The sequence below is a fragment of the Dreissena polymorpha genome, chromosome 1 (assembly GCF_020536995.1).
Source record: "Dreissena polymorpha isolate Duluth1 chromosome 1, UMN_Dpol_1.0, whole genome shotgun sequence".
Lineage (NCBI taxonomy): Eukaryota > Metazoa > Mollusca > Bivalvia > Myida > Dreissenidae > Dreissena > Dreissena polymorpha.
The window spans coordinates 12,778,509-12,803,082 of record NC_068355.1 but is presented as its reverse complement, the minus strand read 5'-3'; the positions used below and the strand labels follow the sequence as shown (position 1 = coordinate 12,803,082).

The 24,574-nt window shown below is 32.5% G+C and overlaps 1 protein-coding gene across 2 annotated transcripts in view; it reads right to left on the bottom strand.

Annotated features, from left to right (window-relative positions):
- Positions 1–24,286, bottom strand: part of LOC127871468 (glutathione hydrolase 1 proenzyme-like) — a 187,887-nt gene extending 163,601 nt beyond the window's left edge. The window contains exon 1 of one of the 2 annotated variants that reach the window (XM_052414432.1): positions 24,165–24,286. The gene's annotated coding sequence lies outside the window, so the exon portion shown is untranslated. Of the gene's footprint in view, positions 1–23,198; positions 23,368–24,164 lie in introns of those variants that run through there. The other variant, XM_052414448.1, reaches the window with a different exon arrangement.
- Between the last annotated feature and the right edge of the window lie 288 nt (positions 24,287–24,574).

The following is a 24,574-nucleotide window of genomic DNA, read 5'->3' as shown; positions in this document are numbered from 1 at the left end:
AAAATTATATTACATCGGTTAACATTACATAAGATTTTACACGGAAACAGATACATATCCAGTGTATCTACGTGTTATAGCAACGGAATAAGGAACTTTCTTAGCGCAATAATTGAAATGATGATTGCATTTTCACAACGGTAGTATTTTGTATTTGTTTAAATATTAAGAAGGTACATGCCTGATTTTTTATCGTGATGCCAAGACAGTCCGTCTTCTAAAAAGTGTTTCAATGCATTTTAACAGTCAAAATCCAAATTATTTCCTCTTAAATAGTTACATACAACAGACTGGAAAACACTGACAAAAATTAACGATCACAGTATAACAACACATATTGTGTGTGTTCAAAGTATCTCCCGTAGGAAACTTGTTCTAAGAATTGCCTCAGGATATTTCAAGATGATTTCAGCTTCATAAATGATTTATTTGATAATAAAAACAGCATCTACAGCCACAAATAAGATGTACAGGTAAAACTCTAGCGTGACCTTTCTTTCGCACTTGCTCTATAAATCATTGAAATTAAGCTTAATTAAATGCGATTTTGCGTTTCTAGTGCGTACTTTATGCAATGCCTTCATTGGCTCCAGGATTCAATTTGGAGTTTTTTCGAAAATGTCAAAAGCTAAAAAGATCTTAAAGATTTTAAAAAAATCTGATGATGTGAATTTTTTTGAAGCGACGAAGTGATATATCTTTTTATGAAAACCGTTACTAAATTGGGCATGTGTTTTCATGTTTATTGTTATTATATAATTCCATTTATTGTCTATTATATAATTATTCTTTAAATTTATTTTTTTAAACGACCATGTTCTTTGCGTTCATTTACTCAAACTGTATTTGAGGTAAATATAAATCATTGGCATAGCTTAAAACTACTCTGTTACAGGAACTATCAACAACAATATTAACAAATATACGTCTTTGAAAATAATTTTGCGACATGGTCTATAGTTTAACAGTTATGACATCAAATGTTATTATATTTAATGTCAAGTTCAGGCATTTTTCGTCACAAACGAGTAATTAAAAAAATATATTAAAATAAAGTCTTTATACATATAATACATGTAGTTCTTTACAAACCAAAGTGTTCCTACGTTTCTGAAAAATAAAATATCATAATTATTGTGTGAATTTGTTCAAACATCTTCAAATCTTAACGTCGACGCGACGCACAAAATACGAAAATTCTTAAAATGTAAATGGGTCATATGATGTTGCAAATACATTCTCCGAAAATTAGTGTTTAAACAGTGATTTCTGTCGACATGCATGTAGTGTTCGCTAGTTCATCAGTGTGTCACAATTTTAGCTTAACACACGTGTATGCATTCACACCTGATACATCTGTTACGTAATACGTTTTACATCAACATATACTCGATTAACAACTTAGGTAAAATTTGGACGAATATCTGAAAATAAAATATCCATTTACATAACGATTAGACTTTAGAGATCTAGGTTTTAACACACCGATATTTCATTATCGGAAGTCCATGTATCTGATAACAACACGTGCTCTACTTTCGATACGAAGCTGTGATTGAACTGGAACTTTTATATACGTTTTCACGCCTGAGTGACAATGAAATATAGATTGATCTATCCATGAGTTAGCGTTTAGTTTCTGTTTGCATAATGTCATATTTGAAGGCAACTTCAGTTATGAGGACAGAATAAATGTCCGCACGTGTGTTTGTGATTAGTATTATAAAAAAATATTTAAGCATATTCTTTGCATCAAATAAAATCATTGACAATCCAGAGACCATTTTGAAAAGCTTAAACGTTTAAGTTATTTCCAAAGTAAAGCAATTGTTATTAAAAAGGTTGGAAATCCCCAGGTGGATCTTATGCAAAATGGAATCCCTACATTTCTTTGGGTGACTTTAATGTGGGTTTACAGGCCCGTAGCCAGAGTTTTTACAAGGAGGGATGCGAATTTTCCCATCAACGATTGTTATTGAGTAAACAAGTGGCGAAGCGGTAAGTGGGGGAGGGGGTGTCCTCCTCCTGCAATCGGGTGGCTTGGAGGTTCTCCCCCTATAACATTTTGAAATGAAAAGTAAAATCCTGCATTCTGGTGACTTTTTATCTGTATTCAGAGACTGAAGTTATAGAACATTTTTATATGAAAATTCACTTTCGTTGACTATACTGAGTGATTGATCGACATTAATATGATATAACATACATGTATTCCCCACTGCCGTTTTTCAATAACCACCTTTTTCGATCAGTCACGGGAATACATTGTTTTATACCCGAAGCCAGTGTGCGCGCAAACAGTTTGTTTACATATCCAACAACACATTGATAGAATATAAAATCAACAATAAGAAGAATTTTTGGAATCTTGATAAAATTGGTGTATTTTACCATTCCAAAATTCTACCATTCCTAAATCAAGCAAATTTTAATAAAATATTTGACTTTTTTCAAAACACCTGTTTGTCTGTTACTATGGATAGTACCCGGCCAGGCCTAGCATTGCTCAAAACCAGCTAATAGTGTATTGTACAACATACACTGATTAACAAAACTAGGTCTTCTATAATCTGCACCAATACTAGACAGAAATCAAAATGTTATAACTGGTTTCTTGTATTTTTAAAACTATTTTTTAACAATTAGTTATCTTTTTCTAAACGAATTTAAGAATATAACAATTAAAGCTCTATAAAGACCCTTTAACTACTGGCCCTGTCGTTTCAAATTCCTTATTAATGTATGCCAAGACGTTGAAGAAAAAAGATGGACTTATTTGCCCATATGTTCAAGATCCGTCACAGTTAAGTAACATTCTACCACGGCACGTAACTTGTTTTCTATATACAAAGAAGGAAAACTACTGTTGGTTATTACCCCGATATACCAACGTTTGTTTAAAGTGACGTCACTTTGATTGTCCGCGCACTGTTTATGAATGAAGACGGCGTCATTTGATTTTGTTGTGGTGACGTCACATTTTCGCGGAAAAGTGGAGGACGTTCGGTTAATATAATTCTCATTTATAACCTTTAAATCGCGGATAACTTATTAATCGTGTTAGAATCGAAATAATCGACGGGTAACCGTTGGTTATTGCGGTATTAACCAACGGTATGTCGTTCCGATGCTTGTTATCAAACCACTCGGGCTACGCCCTCGTGGTTTAATTTCTACGCATCGGAACTCCATACCGTTGGCTATTACCGCAATAACCAACGGTTACCCGTCGATTATTTCTTAATTAAACGTTCACGTCCACCTGATCATATATGTTATAACGTTTTAAATTCATCATAACAACTGTTTGAGAATATTGAAAATTTCCTAGTGTCAAGTTTGACATAATTAAAACATTGTGGGCAGTTCTGTATGTGGAGCAGAACAGATTCCATTAGGTTTCTTGCCATACAACAACAAAAACAATTATCCTTTCTTGAGCATAGCTTATATATTTTGTCTGAAAACCCTTTAGGTGATCCGAAAATGGTTGTACGAGGATATAATTAAAAGACAACGCAGTCTGTCGAAAATGCTGTGTACAATGTGTAATTGTTATAAATCGTGGTATAATGCCAACTTATTCACCAGTGACACATTAGTCTTCGGCAATAGTCGACGGGTGTCTTTTGATTTCCGTCATTTTCGGAAGCTGGCATAACAATCCGGTAATAGTAATCTAAAATGTACCCTCTTTCCTGCCGGTAGCAAAATGATCTCAACATTATTGTAACACTTAAATACGAAGACTCACTGGATTCCGGTAAAACATAAATATTCGTGTTTGCGTCGAATAAAGTTGGGTGCATCTTATAGTACAAATATTGTTTTTTACTCGTCAAAAAAAGTTGGGTGCGAACACAACGAACCCCCCCCCCCCCCTGGCTAAGGGTATGGTATATATGTATTCATCAGTAAACGATTAATAGGAAAGAATTCTTCGGATATGTAAAACGAATAACAAGTATCCCAACTACAAGTTTGATATCTAACACGAATTTCATGAACGCCATTCAATATAGAAGTACTGTGAACTTGTGTTGGTACAAAAATTAGGCATTACGTTTTAACGTCGTTCATGCTCAGTGTATTGTGTGAAATACACATGGATATAAACTTTTAATAGGTTTGATAGCATAACCGTTAAGACGAAAATAAATTTCGTATATGTAGAAACTATCTAGTAAAATGACAGACGTACATCTGCGTTTTATCGAACTACATTAATTTGCGTAAAGAAATTCATATGTCCGAGGAAATTTATTATCATTTTTGTCAAACGATCTTTCCGATCGCAAACAAAAAGTAATTTTACCAGGAGCGCACTCCAATCTTACTGAAATTAATGCCTGCGTCCCTCAAGGTTCTATTCTAGGCCCTCTCATGTTTCTATAAATGATATTATAAATGATATACAAACACAAATCCACTTGTTCGCGGATGATACCAGTCTTTTTATGGTCGTAAACTCACCAAACGAAACTGGAGCCGTTTTAAAATCCGATATTGATAAAATCTCTATGTGGGCAGATAAATGGTTAGTAAGTTTCAACCCCTCTAAATCGGAATCAATGCTTATATCTAGAAAAATAAACAAACCATCTCATCCGTCATTAACAATGCATACTATTTATATACCGATCGTTGACTTCCATAAAATTTAGGCGTATTTATTTCAAATGACTGTACTTGGCATGCACATATATCGTATGTAAAAGAAAAAGCATGGAAACGAGTCCATATAATGCGTCGTTTAAAAACAATTCTCGATAGAAAAACTCTCGAGAAAATATACTTTTCTTTTATAAGACCAATTCTTGAATATTCTGACACTGTTTTTGATAATTGTACACAATATGAAAAAGATGAACTTGAAAAAAATCCATACTGAAGCCGCGCGAATAACGTCTGGCTGCACACGTTTAGTCTCAATTGTAAACCTTAAAATGAGCTAGGGTGGGACACCATCAGCCAACGCAGATGCAAACACAAATTAATATTAATGTATAAAATGAATTCAACCAATGTTCCAAACTATATGCAATCTCTCTTGCCTCCAACAGTGGGTTCACGTAACAATTACTCCCTAAGAAATTCATCACATTTACAAACAATTCAAGCTCGAACATCATTATATTCAAGTTCTTTCTTACCATCTACTGTATCCATATGGAATCGTCTCTCCAACGACATCAAAAATGCTGAAACGCTCCATTCCTTCAAAAGACTAATTAACAGTGATCGTCCGATCTCAAATCCTTTATTTTCATATGACGAAAGGCGCTCCCAAATGTTACATACGCGCTTAAAAACAGAGTGTAGCGCTCTAAATGATCATCTTTTTTAGACGCAACATAATTATAATTATGTCACTGTGGACTTCACGAAACTACGTCACACTACTTTCTTGAATACAATCTGTATATACACATTCGTGGTGAACTCATTAACACAATATCAATTTATTCTGTCCCATATATCGAAACTATTTTATATGGAGACGTATCACGTGACTACTTAACAAATACTTAAATAGCTGATGCAATTCACAAATTCATTATTTGCAATATTTTTAAATTCAACGATGCCATCATTATATATCAGCCATTGATAAAGATATCATCAAATTCTTAATTTACGCCCTGTTTCATTAAATAGAAATGCGTTGAAATGGTCTTATGGTGCAACTCTTCATTCAGCTGAGCGAATTTAATTCACTCTAAGGTGTGGACCTGTTAAACACAGCCATAATTAATTATAATGAGGTTTAAACGGATGTTAGCTGTAAAAAAAAAAATTGATGCACATTAATATAGTACTTTCTTGGATATAAAAGTCAAAAAGAAAAAAATGGTATCTTTTCTGCTCCACATACAGAAAGAAAAGAAAGAGAGAGAAAAACATTCGATAATGTTCGTTACTGAGGTCAAGTCAAGTTAAAAAAACACATACGTTTTGTTTTTGAAGTTTCAAAAAAAAATATTGAAAACTTCCGTTATTATGTGCTAATCATGCAAATGTATTTTAAATTCTATTCATACATGAACTATTTAATAAGGTATTGTATTACACATATTCGAAACGACATTCAATCAGTGTAATAATGTCGATTGCATAAACAGTATCATAGGAGTCATATGAATAAGCATACCGTAGGTCTGTGTCAAAGGAGTTGGTATACTGTAGGTTTGTGTCATAAAAATAAGCATACCGTAGGATTGTGTCATAGGAGTTAACAGACTGTAGGCTTGTGTCATCGGAGTTGGCATAACGTAGGTTTGTGTCATAGGAGTTAGCAAACTCTAGATTTGTGTCTTATGAGTAAACATACTGTAGGTGTTAAGTATTGTACCTAGTCAGACGTCTTGGCCGTATACAATAATGTTTGGGAATGATATGACTCTCCACCAATTTTCAGGAGGGACGCTCTATATACACCCTCTAGTCTGTATAATGGGGGAGTCGTCATGTGTCTACTCAACATAAGAAAATAACATATGACGCACTCTAAGGACAGGCTCTTAAAGCAGAAAGCAAATTGTGTTTCAAACCCAGATGTATCAGTTAATTTTAGCTTTTTAATTAACTTATTAAACCAATTCTAAGCTGTGGTTGTGAAGTATGGGGGTTTAATAAGAGTTCAGATTGAAAGCATACATATACGATACTGTTAAGGTTGAGGTTGCAAACAAAACAATTATTTCGTTATAAGGAACTGGGACATGTTCGGTTAATAAATAAACGTATCATATGTGCTTTAAAGAACTGGTTAAAAATATCACAATGCAATGCTGCAAAGTTTATACGAATCGTTTATGATAAGGTATTCATGGTCATGATAAATACAACATAAAAATAAAATAACATAAATGAATAAATAAAACACTTGGGTTAAATATAATTGGGATTTATTAAAGTATTTTTTTTCAATGGGTTTGAAATAAAAAAAATATTTGTATCAATAGCTAAACAACGAATATCTGATATGTTTTTGCAAACCTTGTCAAGTGAAATGAAAAACACGACTAGAGGTAGAAATTATAGCCTTTACAGTAGCTTTAAGTTCCAACCATATTTAAATTTTGTAAATGTTTCATAATTAAGAATTTCGTTAACTCGTTTTAGAGTATCTGCCCACAGACTTAAATTGGAAGCATGGGGATGACACAGGCCTGAAAAGATACCGTTTCAAAACAGAAAAAGCAATTACTGTAACGTTCTTGATGAAGAATTCATGTTTTACTTTAATGCCCAGCGTAAATATATTTCCATAAGAAGTATATGAATAACTATAATTGGAAAAACACAAACATGATCAGGTTTATTGACCTCTTAAAGACGGACAATGTAAAAAAGTGTATAAAATCTATCCATTTTTGTTGTTAAAGCTTTTAAATGGAGCGCTGACTTTAATTATCAATAGTTTCTCTCCATGTACTTACATTTATTTATCTTCTTAATACAAACATACAGAAAACGATAAAGTGTATCCAGATTGGTTGTATTAAGATTTTGATGTACTTTGTGCTTAAAATCCTGTACGTCATTGACCATCTGTTAACATATTTTGTTGTAATATGTGTTTACTCATGGGCTTCAAGCCTAATGTATGTTGGAATAAACTGTAAACTCATTAAACATAGTCACCGCCTTGCAGGGTTATTGCAAATAATTTGGGATTATACTGGTTTAAAGGAGAAGGAAACCTCACGCTATAACATTTCCATTATTCTGTAAAAATACTATTGTTGTAATCCGCGCGGCACGCTTTTATATATGATTGTAACAATCGGTTTACAATCTTAACGAAAATAATTCACAAGTAACTTGACTCGAACTGCTGCACATAACAACGAAACATAACCAAGTATTTCTTATCAGGCAACGTGTTAATGCTTATCACAACATTTATGTGTGCGTGATTCAAGGTTCTTTTGTTATTTGTTTGCTGAGGAAGTCGTTTCATTGTATGTTCGTCTAAATGTCTTTATATATTTATTAAGTTAGTTATTCACATCAAATAACAAGTAGAAACATATAAGTAACCGCTAGGCTATTAAAAGGTAGCCTTACTTGTGAATGTCATTCAGATCTTACTATTTTTAACGATTAATATTTTACAAGCTTCGCTTTAATAGCTGCTAACATATCCTCTACACCCACGAAACTGTGGATGTTTTGTTTAATAAAATTTTTTGTTTCCTAAATTGTGAAGAGCAAATCGCACACACAACTGTCAAAGATGTTTACATTACATGGGTGCCTATCGAATCTCCATCGCAACAAATCGTTTACAGAGACGAATCGTTTGCCTTATTATCTTGAATAGTGTGTTGTGTGTATGCATTTGCTGTGACATTGCCAATTAACATTTCATTTTGAAAGCGATAACAGAAATAAAAATCAATCTAAATCTAATTTATGAACTGTTCGCGCGAGGCAAGGGCAGCAAAACGAGGTACATGAATGAGAGAAGGCCAACATTAAAAAAATGCTTTTTCAGGTGTTATTTACATGTAGGCTTTCTTTAAGACGTTCGAGTAATGAAATATTATTTTATGTTAGAATACGACGATCGTAATAATCTGCCTTTGATTGCAGTATGGCACTTAAATATCAGGTAAACTGTTTAGTTTAAACATATTTATTTCAAACAAGTTGACATTATTTATACATAAAATATCATACAACAAAACACATATATTCATGTTCGAAAAGGATTAGAACGAAAGCAAAGTCTTATATGGTTCTTTTCCCTTGATAAATGAAGAGTTGCATGTTTTCGGACATAATTGGTTATGGAAGGCAAAGTGAACAATATGTTGATATGACAAAGCTCCTTTTATAGAATTATATTTGCTTAAAAAAATTAATATGTTGACATGTTTGAGAAATGTAGGAAATTTAGAGAAAGGTTAAGAAAGAGAAGAAAGAAGACGTTTGTAAAGACTTGTTGAGCTGAATGTGAAAGAACAATAAGTATGGGATTCGTTCTATAGACAATCACAGAATCGATAAATTGACTACCGCCATATTGGCTATCACGTGACCCAGCCGCCATCTTGGTACTGAAGAATTTGACAAATTACAGCGATGTAGAACATATCTGTCAAATTCTTCACGTAATAATTAAGGCCGAATTTGCTGTTGTTTTTTTTAAAGAAATCCTTTCAGTTTTGCCTTTGGCTCAAAACACAATTTTTTTTTATTGAATTGTATTATTTGAAGATAATTATAAAGGTTATTTCCGCATGTAAAGTCTGAAGTAAACTTTGTGAATTTTTAAGTTTATAATAGATATACAATTATTTTGAAAAACAGATATCTGCCTTTGATAAAAACATTATTTTTTTCTTTATAAAAAGGTATATAGTTCCAGATATACTCATTAAGAAAATGTATATGATTCAATACCGAGACAGACTTTTTTTATTGAATAGTATATATATCTTTGCTTTTCTAAAGGTTTATTAATTCTTTGATAATACTTCTTATTAAAGTATCATTTTAAGGTAATGTAAAGGCTCTAGCCGAAATAAAATTTGTGATTTTAACTAAATTTGGTCCGTAAATATTTATAAGCGATACTCTGTAAGATTTCATGTCGTGGAAAACTTTTCAAATTAAAAAGTGTATGGTTTAGTCTAAAACTTTGTTGTTTTTTATTAATATATTTTATTAAAAAATCGCTTTCAGACAAAAATCTCTTGCCGGGAGATATTTTTGTGATTTTAAATGTACTAGTCCAGGGTATATAAATTAGCGAAAATGTGTAAGATGTCAGAACATGGCAGGTTTTATAATTGAAAAGGGAATATCTGCTTTTGCTTATAATTTTTTTTTTATCATTTAAATACCATTCTAATGTAAGAATCAAAGTCTGTAGCCTGAACAAACTGTGTGTGTTTTGTTCTTAATATTTACCTATGTGTTTACTTGCTTTACTCAATTTCTTAATACAATCTAAATTTATCATTTTAAATTATCATTTTGATCCCTATGTAGTCATACGTAAACTTAAATTGTCCCAATATTGTTCGCTACATTTCATCAACGTATTAATTTCTTTCTTAAATGTTCAATAAACAGTTAAGATTTAAAATTACTATTCAAACACGAACGCAGTGGTGTTTTTCTTCGGTAATTACGGATTGTCAATTTAGTTAAATTAATTAATGGTAGAAGGAACACCATCTGCGATTGAGGAACGAAGGCATTCCCTCAGCGGAAGACTATGTCCCAATGGTGGATTAAAAGTGTTCATGGGTATGTCTGTGACACCATATATCTCCACATGTGTAGATGCTGTTATTAAGATAAGATACCATGCGTCACCTTCTACTAACATGTCAAATGACAATAAAGGACTAATTCATGCTGAGTTTTCTTACTCTTAAACAATGCAGATGGGCCTGATAACAATATTTATTTAAAAAAACACACCGTTATATGATCGTTGTATCGATAACAGAAACCTTTTAAATCTTCAAATATATTTAATAAAATCGCGCCACTTCGATTTATTGTTCAGGGACCTATACAAGCATATAGGTCCCTGCGTTGTTCTTCAGTACCAAGATGATTGCGCCAGGGAAGGTAATCCGGGAGTAATCGATTTCTGGGATTTGTCTATAGCATATTTACGTATCAAATCGCTTACTACTTATAATAAATTTGTGGAATACATAAGCTATTTTATTATTGGTTAGGTAGTCACTTGATATGTCTCCATAAATAATAGTTTCAATGCATGGGACATAATAAATTGATATTGTGTTAATAAGTTCATCACGAATGTGTATATACTGAATTCATTCAAGGAAGTAGTGTGACGTAGTTTCTTGGAGTCCACAGAGAACTAGGGGTTGTTATGTTGGTCTGAAAAGATGATCATTAAGAGCGCTACACTCTGTTCTTAAACGTTATGTAACATTAGGGAGCGCCTAACGCCATATGAAAATAACGGATTTGAGATCGGACGGTCATTGTTAATTAGTCTTTTGAAAGAATATAGCGCTTCAGCATTTTTTATGTCGTCGGGACGACGATTCCATTCGGATACAGTTGATGGTCAGAAAGAACTTGAATATAGTGATGTTCGAGCTTGCATTATTTGTAAATGTGCTGAATTTCTTAGAGAGTAATTGTTACGTTAACCCACTGTTGGATGAAAGAGAGTTTGAATGCAATTTGGGACATTGGTGGACTACATTTCTTGTTAGACTCAAAGTGTGCATCCAGATGTTATTCGCGCGGCTTCAATATGTGTTTTTTTTTCAAGTTCATCTTTTTTATATTGTGTAAAATTATCAAAAACTATTTGGTGTGCCATTAATAAGTTCTTTTCAAGTCAATTATAAGCGCTTAAATGCAACTTTTCAGAAATGATTTCAGACGCAAAATTTTCGTGAAATTGTATGAAAAGTTTTTGTTATAAAATTCAATATTTAATGAATTGGGTTGGTGTTTATCTATATTTATTTAATTGATCAAATAATTTTCATGTCGAACATCTTGTCTATACAGACGACATCAACCCTGACTGATAACTATATGTGAGCAAAGATTCAACTTGATGTGATTGATTACGTGGAATTCGGAGCGTGTGAAAGCCGTAAAATTCCATATACTGTTCACAGATTCTATGATTATATCCATTTGCATATCAGTGCACAACCAGCTGTTGTGCATATCAGTGCACAGCCAGATGTATATTTCTTAAATACCCAAACAAGACACGACAAAACTGCGGTAACTTTCGCTCAAGAGTGTAGTTAGTGTAATAAATTGTAACAGTAATTGTTAACATTAAAAAATCTGTGTTCAAATCTCTTCGACTATTTCTTAAGGTAGTATGTTTATTCTGTGTCAAATATTAGATAAGTACATGTATATTATCTGCGTTTAAATTTAACGAAATGTTACAATACAATTAGAAGATCACAATAATTTAATTGTTAATTATCTTGCTTAAAGCTTGAGCACGCGTAATATTTGTGAATAACTACATTATACATAATCAAATAATCAACATTGTGCGTCAATATTCACTCTATTTTGATTTTGAGATAAAAACTGCCTTTTTAAAACGCGTTCGTTACATGATATAACCTGTCCACTAACAAGGCGGGGACAATGAACTCAAATGGGCTATCATGTGTTGATATTTTGTTATGTGTTAACATAAAGAATTCACACCAACCACGGCTTCATAAGTATGCTATATAGACCTTGCAATTTGCCACTCGTTTTATAGGTAATACTAATAGTCACGATTTGTAGTCTTATATGCCACAAATAATCGCAATTTAACCATCATTTCAAGATCATATTTAGAAGCACAGATTCGGCAATTTTAGAGAATAGGCAGTTACTAGTTAATACTACAATCATTTTCTTCTTACTTACAGAAAGTATACTGCAATCATAAAATATACTCAGCATGTAATAAACTCGTCCTGGAAAAAAGACCCTGATAGACAAAATCTAGTTCATAACAAACAAATGTAAGTAATAATAGTCATTCTTTTGTTTGACATTCAATTTAAGTCAGACACTGAACGTATGAATGTATATACGTCCACCAAGACGTGTTTGTACATCATTACTTTCTACAATAACATTATGCTTTTCAGTGGCAAAACTTATTTATAACTAAACAATAACACGGAAAAGGTAAACTGTTTATGAACGGACAATTGTATATGACTTGATTTATGTGTTCACAACTTAAAAACCTTCCTCAGATTATACTTTTGTTGGCCTTGTTGCATGGATAAACATTCCATATCATCACTGAATGTGGTTATTTTTATTGCTTCGTTTGTATTGCAAATACAAATTTGATGCCATCAGTCTTTTATGAAACAAACAGCTTTTCTCCGCCAGTTTTAAACTTGAGTTTAATTAATTTTTGTAAAAATGTTTTACTTATTACCAGCAAATGATGATGGCTATTCTAAGTATCGGCCACTGAAACCTATTATCGTGTTGTTTTATTTGATTAAGCAACAACATCTGTATCGACTTCAGCTGAAAATGAATTATGCTTTTCTTCTTTCCATTTGCACATGTCGTATACGTCAATCTAATGTGATTTAATTATATGAACGCGATGTTGTGGTTTTAGATGCATTATTTAACGGATATCTCAACTTGATCGAGAAATTAACATGCTAGTCACTCATGACATGAAGGATTTTGCAGATTTTGAGCTGAGATGTTCTGAAACAGATTGATTTAACTGAAACCGTATAAATAATGAAAGCTGTTGATAAATTGCTGACAAGTTTATGGTCAGAGGTTTATATATCAGAGATTAATGTAATTTATAATGAATGTTACACTCACAAAACTATAATTAAATGATAAATCATAGAACATACCAGTAGATAAATACCGGTAAATTAATAACCACAGCATGGCGTTTAATAATACAAGCCAAAACAAGTACGATTTATTGTATACATATCAAGATTCGTACCAAATTTTCTTTGTAAACAATAGTTAAAGTTAATAAATAGCAAAAGGCAAGGTTATAGCAATATGATCATTGCTTTGTTGTTCGAAAAAAAGATTCTGAAGTTGAACAATTAATTCGATCGACAATTTTGCAATCTTCGCTTGTGTTTCACTAGTCTATATATAAAAACAGTGCAGCAAGGAACCCGTTTTTATTAAACTGTTGATTACAGAATTTGATAAACACTATTGCACATGCAATTTTTGCCGTAAACATGTTCACTTTTTATATTTCATGAAGTTTGTAAGGTGTTTTATAATTAAGAGAAACTCTTATCATACACTATCACAAATAATAAAAATAATGGAGATTGTTTTGTTCGGATACTGAATTGGTGATAACATGTAAAATGTGTTGTTATTTACGCAATATTGGAATGTTTGTTCAGCATAATAACATATCAATTATTTTATATGACCATTTACTTTGCAAGACATTTGTTACGGATAAGAACGCATTATATATTGTATACAAGTTATATTTGCACTAAGAGACAAGCATACAACAAACAATTTGTTCGGGCCGTTGTTGTTATTTTTACTATTAATGAATATTTATTTCAAGGTAAAAACATAACGCTTTTCTGTTCCTACTCACATGGTTTGCACGACTTAAGTGACAAAATGTTTTCTTCATCGACAACAATCGTATGTTGCAATATGGTACCAAACGATATATACATGCGGCAATAAGAAACTGTTTTATCGAAAATATAATGAATATCGCAACAAAGTTGTAACAGGTCATAAAATGTATCGTAGTTTGCACCATCTGTATTCTTATCAGAACAAGTGTGACTGCGAATTATCACTTTATTCAAGTATCGTGTTTTGCTTCAATTGCTGCAACATGACGACATATGCGTCTAACATTTCTTGGTTAGTATGGATATCACGACATGATGTAGAAAACATGTTTAAAGGCCTACACGTTTATTCTACCCTATTTAGTTTAACAAAGAAAAACATGATTGAATAATTATTCTTTGTTGTTGACATCTGTTTGCCTAAAACTGTACAATAATAACATGTCAAATCAGGGCTCAAGAACACAGTTTCCAAAAAAATGCATGACTGTGTAAGCGAGCCAATCTGAATCAGCAGACGATTTATTGCTTAAATCTGCATTTGGTAATATTGTTGGCCTTTTGAACTTTTTTCAATATTGCCGTAAATTTGCAAATGACAGAGAAACTGTTTAAATCACAAGGAAGCTCGAAAAATAACAATGGAAATGTATTGTTTGTGATACGGTTCTACAGTGGAGTAGTGTTATTTTCAACTGTGTTCGAAGCAATTGAACTGGTAGTGGAATTGTTAGTGAAAATGGAATTTATAAATGTTTTTCCATTCATCATCGTGTAGATTTATCATCAGCATAATTTCTGTGGAACATTGCAATATTCAAAATGCTTTTGACATTGTTCACTGACCATCAAGATTGGACATATTTATTATTGTATACAGGTAAAAGAAATGCTTGAATGTGTGCATAATGTTTAGTTTAACACATTATTATTAATTTTAACCAATTTATTGTACATAAATTGCACTGAAAGTCTGAAGCTTACTAAAAAGCTCAAACTGGTTATCTCATCAGAACTAATACTTGTTCAAAGTATATCAAGATAATGCGGCCTTGTGCTTATTTGGCCTTATCTTTAAACCTGGGTGAATTTGTCGTTAAGCTTACTAGCCCCAAAATCAACACGGCTTACTTGGCCCTAGTTTTACTTATACATATCATTTAAAAATGATTTTGAGAACTGTCACTCATCGCCAGTAGGGATCAAACACGGACCTTTTTATAGGTAGATGGACACCATATCCTTTATAGGTAGATGGACACCATATCAAATATGCCAGCAAAACCATTTGTATGGGTAATCAATTGTATCAGTAATCAGTAATCAATCAGTAATTGATGATTATGTCCTAGTAACTTCGTTACTTGTTTACTAAAACAATATGAAACTCAATATTTGCTATTCTCCTCTGCATAAATCATGATGTATCTGCATACGCATCCAATCAAATAAGTTAAACTGTCACTTAATTTACTTAATTACAATAACTATTTTGCATGTTAACTTTTCAACACGAAAAGGTAAAAAACATCAACATGACACTATCCATCCATGAGACTTAATAATTATACAACTATGGGACACATTATGAATGAGAAATTCCAATATATCACCTAAGATTCAAAGCACACAGTCTGTGATTTTTTACTGCTTTTTATTCTATGACATATTTTTGTTTCATGCTATGATGCTTTGATATTGTTTCTGAATTCATGATACAATCAAGTAAACTTTTGAAGAGAGATATTTTCTGATAAATAATGAAATTTTAATAAGTGCAACTTGAAAAAAAAAATCACTTGAATACTGTTACCAACTTAGAGTTGTAAAAAAGCAATTCAGACCGGGAATAAAATTGAATACCAGTAATCGTAACTCTAGGACCACATTTTAAACTGTATTTATCAAATCTGCAAGTTTGCCTTTGCCCATATAAAATTAAGTAATTATTACCGGAAAGTAACATAACAAGGAGCAGAGGGCAATACGTTGATATGCATTTCTTGATCTTGCAATTGAATTGTTCGCGTAATGTTCATACAACAAAACAGGAGTGGCAGAACACATAATTCAAACAAATAATATAGTATAATAAAAAGCATTTAATCACAAATTATATCTCATATTGGTGGTGCAAGTATCATAAGTGTCATTTGAAAAGAAATATTATATAGAAGGGTATTATTGTTAAAACAAAATTTACTAGACGATTTATGTATCACATAAGTATATATTACAACAAAAAGTGCATTTGATGTACATTTCATGTAACAGTTTTGGTATTTTATTTTCTGCATTCAATAAACATTAAATACACTTGAAAATGCAGACAAGGCACACTTTTAACAGGAAGGAATCTATTTTTCTGCATTTTCCCAGCATTTATGCTCTTTATTGAGTTAAAGTGTGTGTTTTTTCTCTACGCAAATACACTTTTCCAACAAATTAGTTTGTTGAAGTGCATATTTTGTGTGTTTTAGGTATATTTTCAAATGCATTAAACACTCTTTGCAAAATACGTCGAAAAAGTCAGAAAAATACTCAAGTGTAGTAATCAAAAACATTGTCAAATGCATACCAGCCCCTATTTAAATGCAATAGGCCCAATATGGTCTACTTGTGGTAGAAGTAGTGCATTTTGTATTGATGTTACTTAAAAAATATAGCTGCCCATAAAGTTCAATACCATGTTCAATTAACTACAATATGTGAAGTCAGAATAAGCCATGAATCTTGGAATAATCTTATCCATAATGTATAATATGATGTTTTAATGTATATGTGTATTATAGACACTTGCATATGCAAACTGATTTTAAATCAAAACTAAATGTTGTTGGCTTGCGAAGAACTATGGTAAATGCCATGCGTTTCAAGCCAGTTTTTCTAAACTACGATAAACATGAGAACTGCCGCAATTTCCGCATCCGCGCCGAAAAAGAGTTTTATAATTTATGCCAGAGGTTTGATTTATTCAACTATATTCATTCACAAATGGAAACATTTTGTGAAATCGTGCTAAATAGACTATTTTTGAACGGAGCGTACATAGAACAGAATAAATAAACAATGTTAGAAATATACGTTTTGCGGAAAAGAATGGTAATGAATGATTTAGCTGGTCCACTTTGTGCTGCTTCTTAGTCTCATTGTATTTTTGCTCAGCATATGTCATTCACAATCTGAGGTTATTAATAAATACGGAAAAATAAAACTACTGCGGATCAACAAGTATAGTGTTATATCGAGTCCAATACACTATCATGCGTCTGTTGCGTAACCTCATAGATAGTGCTTGCTACTAGTTAAATTTGATATGTCTGGGAAACGTTATTTTGTTCTCAGCAGGTAGTGGCGATATCTCATGTATTCTCAATGACGCGTGTGATAACAACGCAAGAGTATAAGGTAAAGCTTGTTTATATTCACAGTTCTCAATTTATAAACCGATGAACATGAGTTGCGAAAATGCTAATTTTGAAATAAAGTTGGAAATTTTCGTGTCTAAATACATACATTGAGCAAAAAAGTTAAACTATTGGGTGTGTGTTTTCACTTGTTAGTAGCATATTCACCGTATGAAATGTGTGTGTTATTATTGTATAACCACACATTAGTGTTAGTAGATACAAAATATACTACGGGAGTTCACATCATATGTGTCCTCACATGGCTAATAATGAGCTGTTTTTTTCCACCTTCGAAATCTATCAAATGTTAATATTTAACACGCAGTTTTCTTTCAAAACATTTAAATCACACTTTCATAGCCGCGTCATGGGTCTTATGACGATACGGCCAGCGAAGCTCAAGCCAGCCTCTGCGTTTGTTTAGTCTGGTCAGAGGCGATGCTGTTCGCAATGAAATCACTCAAGGTTTTATGGTCTCATTATGTATTTCCTGACCAGACTGAGAGATGCTCAGGCTTTGATGTGCGCGTATGTCATAAGACCCATTTTCTCATGACGCGGGTCTTTTAAAATCTCATTGCGAGTTGTAAATGGCATTAATTAGCACACTGCATTTCGATATAAAATTGAATTAAAAAACAAACAAATACAGCCAACTGGCAAAAAATGTTAGCCTATCAAGGCGTTCAGGAACGATATCCAGACGTGCTAACCGAGTACGGCAAACATTTGTTGCTAAATAGTTAAACGATTATCTATAAACGCGATGCTATTATATTTCGGTAGTTTTTTTTGTTTTCTCATCTTGAAAGCAAAAATGTGTTTATCGATAGTCAATTATGTCTTCCCCTGACGATTTAGTGACCGAGTAAAGGCCGTAAAATGCTACGACAATATGTGTCTATGTGTCGTTTGAACATGCAGATAGTAGTCCGGAATTCCGTACATTGTTCCATTACAGTGTTACATTCTTTACGCTGCGCTCAGACACAGCGATGCAGCCAAATTTCATGGGATTTCTCTCGAATCAGCCTTTAAAATATTCGAATGTATTCATTCGTGCCAGATGGCGTTATGTAGAAGTTATTTTATGTGAAAAGCTGGGTTAAACAGCTATGCCGAAAAAGCGCATGAGTGTTTTATACCGATGTTAAGTTAACAGACTAGTTGACACCGTGTAAACTACTGGAATAACAAGTAATGCATCACAACAAAGTAAGGGAAAACAGCGCTGTATTTATGACTACCTTATTCGTAAGTAAAAACTACTGCTCGCATATCTATTTTTTATTTAGTTTCATCAATTATTTTAGTGTATAGTTTGAATTGTATCTGGTGTAAAAATAAATGTGTAACGGGAATTTCCTTCATGAAATTTTAATCTTAGTGTGATAGGTATTCGATATTTCAAAAATATCCATTTAATATGATGGTGATTGCAAATTTTATTTTTAATTAACTGGTTCTTATTATACCATGTTCATCATATTTTTAATGCTTTCAGAACGTCAAAAAAGAGAAATGTTGTTGTTATTTTATCAAAGTTACTCTATAACATAAATATGAGGATAAACAGTGCATACACATCTCGACCTGTGCGTTAAGACACACTCTTTATACGTGTGAATGGGTTGTGTTCATTTCAAACTTGCTATATAAAAAGCTATAACAAAATGTTGAACAATAAGTTGCGTCTGAGATTATGCAATAGCGAACAATTTTAGTGGCTCCATCGCTTTGATTAAATACTCAAAATTTCTTGCATGAAAACATAATAAATGCAGTCAGATTGATCAAATTATGAAATCACAATAAATAAACAAAAGTCATAGAAAAGTGCTATTTGTTCTACAGTAATAGAATGAATATTAGAATAATACATTCTGTATATGAAATTACAATATTTTTTTATGATAAAATCAACGAAATGATGTTCATTCAAAGTTTTATATCTTATTTCTAATTCACTTCAACTATAGTTTGAAAACAAAAAATTACCTCCACTCTTTTCACACAGTACTAAAAAATTGCACAGATTATTATTGTTATTGAATATTTATTAAGTTAAACATTTTTCTGTATAATCTTCATGCATCTTCAATTGAATAATAATAATAATAATATGTTTTAACAGTAATAATTTTTTTTTAAGGCTGACTCAGTAAAATAATAATCCCGGATTTCTCAAGTATTTGCAGACAAGCAAGGAATATTGATATAATAATAGTAATTTAGCTAATATGATATTATTTTGGCTCCAATAGAAAAAACTCAAATCAAAGCATATGTCTATCCGTTAAACTTAAATGAATTGGCCATTGATAAAAATATATATTATAATATATGTATATGTACTTGTAAAACTAGTAATACAAATATGTACATTTCTATAATACATCATTTAGGATTTCTTTTTTAAGACACAAAAGAATGAGAAATGTAAACAGTATCAAATTGTAACAGTCAATATTGGGAAAAAACCTTTGTTTTATTGTCTTTGTTTGTCAATGTCATAATTGATATAAAATGTATATTAAACTTTCTTCTTTATATTAAATGATAACAATTGCTTGGTCAGCCAGAATTGTCACAATCCAGTGGTATTTTTACACTGTTGTTTCTCACAGACTGTGGGTTTGTCCTGAGAATGAACCACATAAGGAATCATTGAGGAGATGAGTTGTCAAATTATTGCTTATCTGACTTTAATAATCCAGAATACATGTAAAAGGTAAACTTGCAACTAATAATCAAGAACAGGTTGTAATCACAGTTATATCACGCATGAATGTTGCGGGATACACATTTATTGTATGAAAATTTATACTCATTTAGAACTGCACATGAATCATTTTACACAAGTCTGTAACAACATAATAGCATTTAATGTTAAAAAACTAAAATTGTCAAAGGTCGCTGATTTGTAATGGACATGGTGTCCAACAAATGACCGGGAGGTTACAGGTTCGATCCCAACACTTTTGGGCGGTCTTTAAAACTGTCCCAGAGACACCCAAGTACTGGTTCTAGCCCAGGAAACGGAATCAAGAGCGTTTGAAAAACATCTATATAGTAAGTAGTTTAAATGCAATTGAACTAAAAATAAAAAGGTTTAAAATAAATACTAAAAACCTGATTAATACATTTTGTTTTGAATCAGGCAAATGTGGACAATCATTAAAAATAATGCGTACAGTTTACAAATTCTACTTTAAAATAAATAATCATGATAATTATTTATATAAAAAATGAGAATAATAAGTAATGATAATGATAAAAATTATGTATTACCTTAATGATAATAATTGACACATAATATTAATTTATGAAAAAAAACTTTGAATTTAACAAAATCATGGTATTTACAAATAGATACTGCCGATTGTATCAGACACTTGAATGAATTATATTACTTATCAACCCAGATATTACTTTGATTCAAGCTTTAATACATGACCTGTCATCATGGGTATTTTAAGCCAGTACTTCAATCAGCAATTACATTCTGTGTTGCATAAATATTCCATCGTCTATGACTGATTTGCTTCCTCAAACTGAACAAATATTTAATGTTTACATCGCTGAACGTAATGAATCCAGTTTCACTTTCGATATGGTTGGTTTGTAAACTCCGTAAATTCATTTTCAAAAGTCGACAATAACGTTATTAAATTATGTTGGAAAGTTAAATCATTTGGATAATAGGTCAAAATGCAACACAAATAACTGTAGACAATGCTCTTTATATCAAAGTGTCAGTAGAAAGTTTGGCTCTAGTTGAACGCGCGTCGTATACAGCCTTATAACAAAAGACTGATTACATTTTGGTGAGTAAAGTAGTAATACATGTCAAGATAGCGACCAAAATACGCGAGGCCTACCTTACGGAGGTTTGCGGAGATTTAAATGATTTGGTAAGCGAACTAGCGTTTTACTGTAAACGCTATCAACGTTATCAATATAACAAGTGATAAGCAGTCAATCGGACATACAGAATTTAAACTAATTTATATATAAATAATTCAGACATTATGACTTAAAAATTTAGTCATTTTCTGTAAATACCTTTCTCGATTCCATTATTAACGAATGCGAGCTTAACTGGCTGTGTCCAAACTGGGCCAAGCTACTTGAACATGGCCGTCTCGAACATTGTGTGTACTTTCATAAAATGCGGGGTCAAATGCGCGACCTTTTTTAAACTTACTTGGGGAAATCAATGCGCTATCGCACAGAATAAACAATGAATGTATATACAAAAGTGTTTCGGAAACAACTGTAAGGGGATACCCTCTACCGAAGTATGTGTACGTATCATTTAATAACTATGATGCAAGGAACTGAGGGCATGCTACTTTTAAATTTGATACAATGTTACATAATATATTAACTGATATTGACTGAATTATGCTGATGAAGACGACTAACAAATAACTTAATCATAATTAAACATTCCTATGTTTTTGTTTTCATTAATAATTGTGGCGTTTGTATCACGACACATGGGAAATTGTTCAATACTAAAAAAAAATTATGCTTGGCATTTTAATGATTCATCAATGTGTTTTATCTGGCGTTGAATATGTGTCCTTGTGAAATGCATACATGTGAATTGTTTCATAGCTTCTGCGATATTGTTATTTAGACTGGCTTATCAGTATGACCAGGTTTATAATTGTAATATGTTTGGAATCCATGCCAGTGTTAGAACTATCTGATATAAAAATCAGTACCAGAGGGCATGAAAGGTCCAAAGTCGCTCAACTGAGATGCATGGAAATCTACCTGTTCTATACAGCCCAATATATCATCATAAAAAATGTTCTGATCAAGTTTCATGAAGATAAGACTATAAATATGACTTTATGAAAGTAAACAAGGTTTTACTATAGCTGTATAAGAAAATTATATGCTCCGCCCCAATCGGATTCACTTGTGAACTCGTCTAAGATATCATTGGGATAAATCTTCTGACCAAGTTTCATGAAGCTCAGGTAATGCATGTGGCATTTAGATTGTTTACAAGGTTTAACTATAGTTTTAACATGGATTTTCTAAAGACATGTAAAGGAAAATGACCCGCTCCCAGGCAGTGATGTTTTTTAACCAACCGAAACCATTTAAAATATCATTCAAGATATCATTGACACAAATATTCTGACCTAGTAACATGAAGATCGGACAATAAATGTGGCCTCTGGATTGTTCACAAGGTTTTACTAAAGCCATATAAGGAAAAATGCCATGCCCCCTTGCGGCCATGATTTTTAACCGGAATTACGTTCGAAATCGTCCACGATGTTATTGTGACACATATTCTGACCAAGTTTCGTGAAGATCGGACAATAAATGTTGTATATAGGTGTAACAAGGTTTTACTACAGCCATATTAGGAAATATACCCCGCCCCCTGGCGGCCATATTTTTAAACCAATCGGAACCATTTTCGACCTTGTCCAAAGTGCCGACTCGACAAATCTTCTGAAGAAGTTTCATAACGGTTGGACAATAAATGTGGCCTCTAGAATGTTAACAATGCAAATGGTGACACAGCACAACGCATGACTGACAAAAGTTTATCACACAAGCTCACCGTGAGCATATATTGTGCTCAGATGAGCTAAAATGGAACAGCCGTGTAAAAATATAGGCTTGACTAAACTAAACTAGTGTAACTTACTTGTGATCATGAGGTTAACTTGATGATGCAATTATGCACCGTTGTCTTTCACATATTAAAAACCGAAGGTATAAAAGTCGCACACCTGAGCGGGTCATGTAATGGTTATGGTGGTCGCCTAGCGACCGGGAGATCACGGGTCCGATACCCACTGTCGGAACGTTGTTTAGATCTCCCCCAAAGACACCAATCAATATTTCTAGGCCCGGAAAACGGACTCGGGAGCGTTTCAATAAATCTTAGGTTTTCGATGTAATCGAGCGAAAAAAAATCGGTTTAAACTTATACCGAGGGTCCCTTAACCTTCATTCGCGAATGATTACAGACGCAATGCTCTGATAAAGTTCAACGTGTAATACAGCCCTTTTGATAACGATCCGACGTTTAAATGCAATATCTTATCAAACCGAATACATAATCCGAGTCCGTGTATGCGAAACACTTGCTCTACTTAACATACAAATTTGAGAATAAACTGGAACGTTTAGATACGTTATCATACCTAAGTGATAATGCATTGAGATTGATGTATTCCATGAGTTTCGGTTTAGTTCCGGAAAGCATAATGTGATATTTCAAGGCAACTTTAGTTCACATAGATCCGGTTCAAAAACTGAATGCGCGTGCGATGTGATTACTACGGTGGCATAGAGGTGACACTCACTCCTCTTTTTTAAATTGCCCTCCTCTTTTTTCTATCTCTTGGCCACGACTTAGTATCTCGTGTCGACGTGTTAGCAATGTCGTGGCCTCAAGTACTCCTATAAATATGAGGTCGATTTACATCGACCTCATATCGTTTAACGTTATTTTGCAATAGCATCGTTCCGACATGAATTCATGTCGGAAGCTTTAACGGCATCAAATTTATATAACAGCACAGAATAATCATGCAATAAATTATTAAACATAAAATATAAACATTATTTTACTAATTGCATTAGAAAAATGTTTATACAAACTTACAAGTAATGATAGTCCAGACCTTAAAACACTACCACTGTTCAAATTCCATATTGTTGCCATATAGCACTGTGTAAATTGAAAGTTGCATAATGTTACCTCATTTGGTCGGTTATAAATACATTGTTTCTCTATATATAGTATTCGATTTAGACGAAAATAATAATTTACGTGGAATGTCATATTAGTTTTCCATTAAAACTTTGATCTTGCCGTGTGTGTTTATGGACGTTATTAATTATGTTATACTTATTTTTGTATTTCATTAAGAATTAGAACGTGTAGCCCTTTTTGTTAACTGTTTTTAGCAAACGATTCGCGGCTTAATAAGACACGGAAAATAGTTAAAGCGACACTTTCATTTAAAGGTTTAATGTGAACAATATTAAATGAAACCTTTTTGGTATTAATAT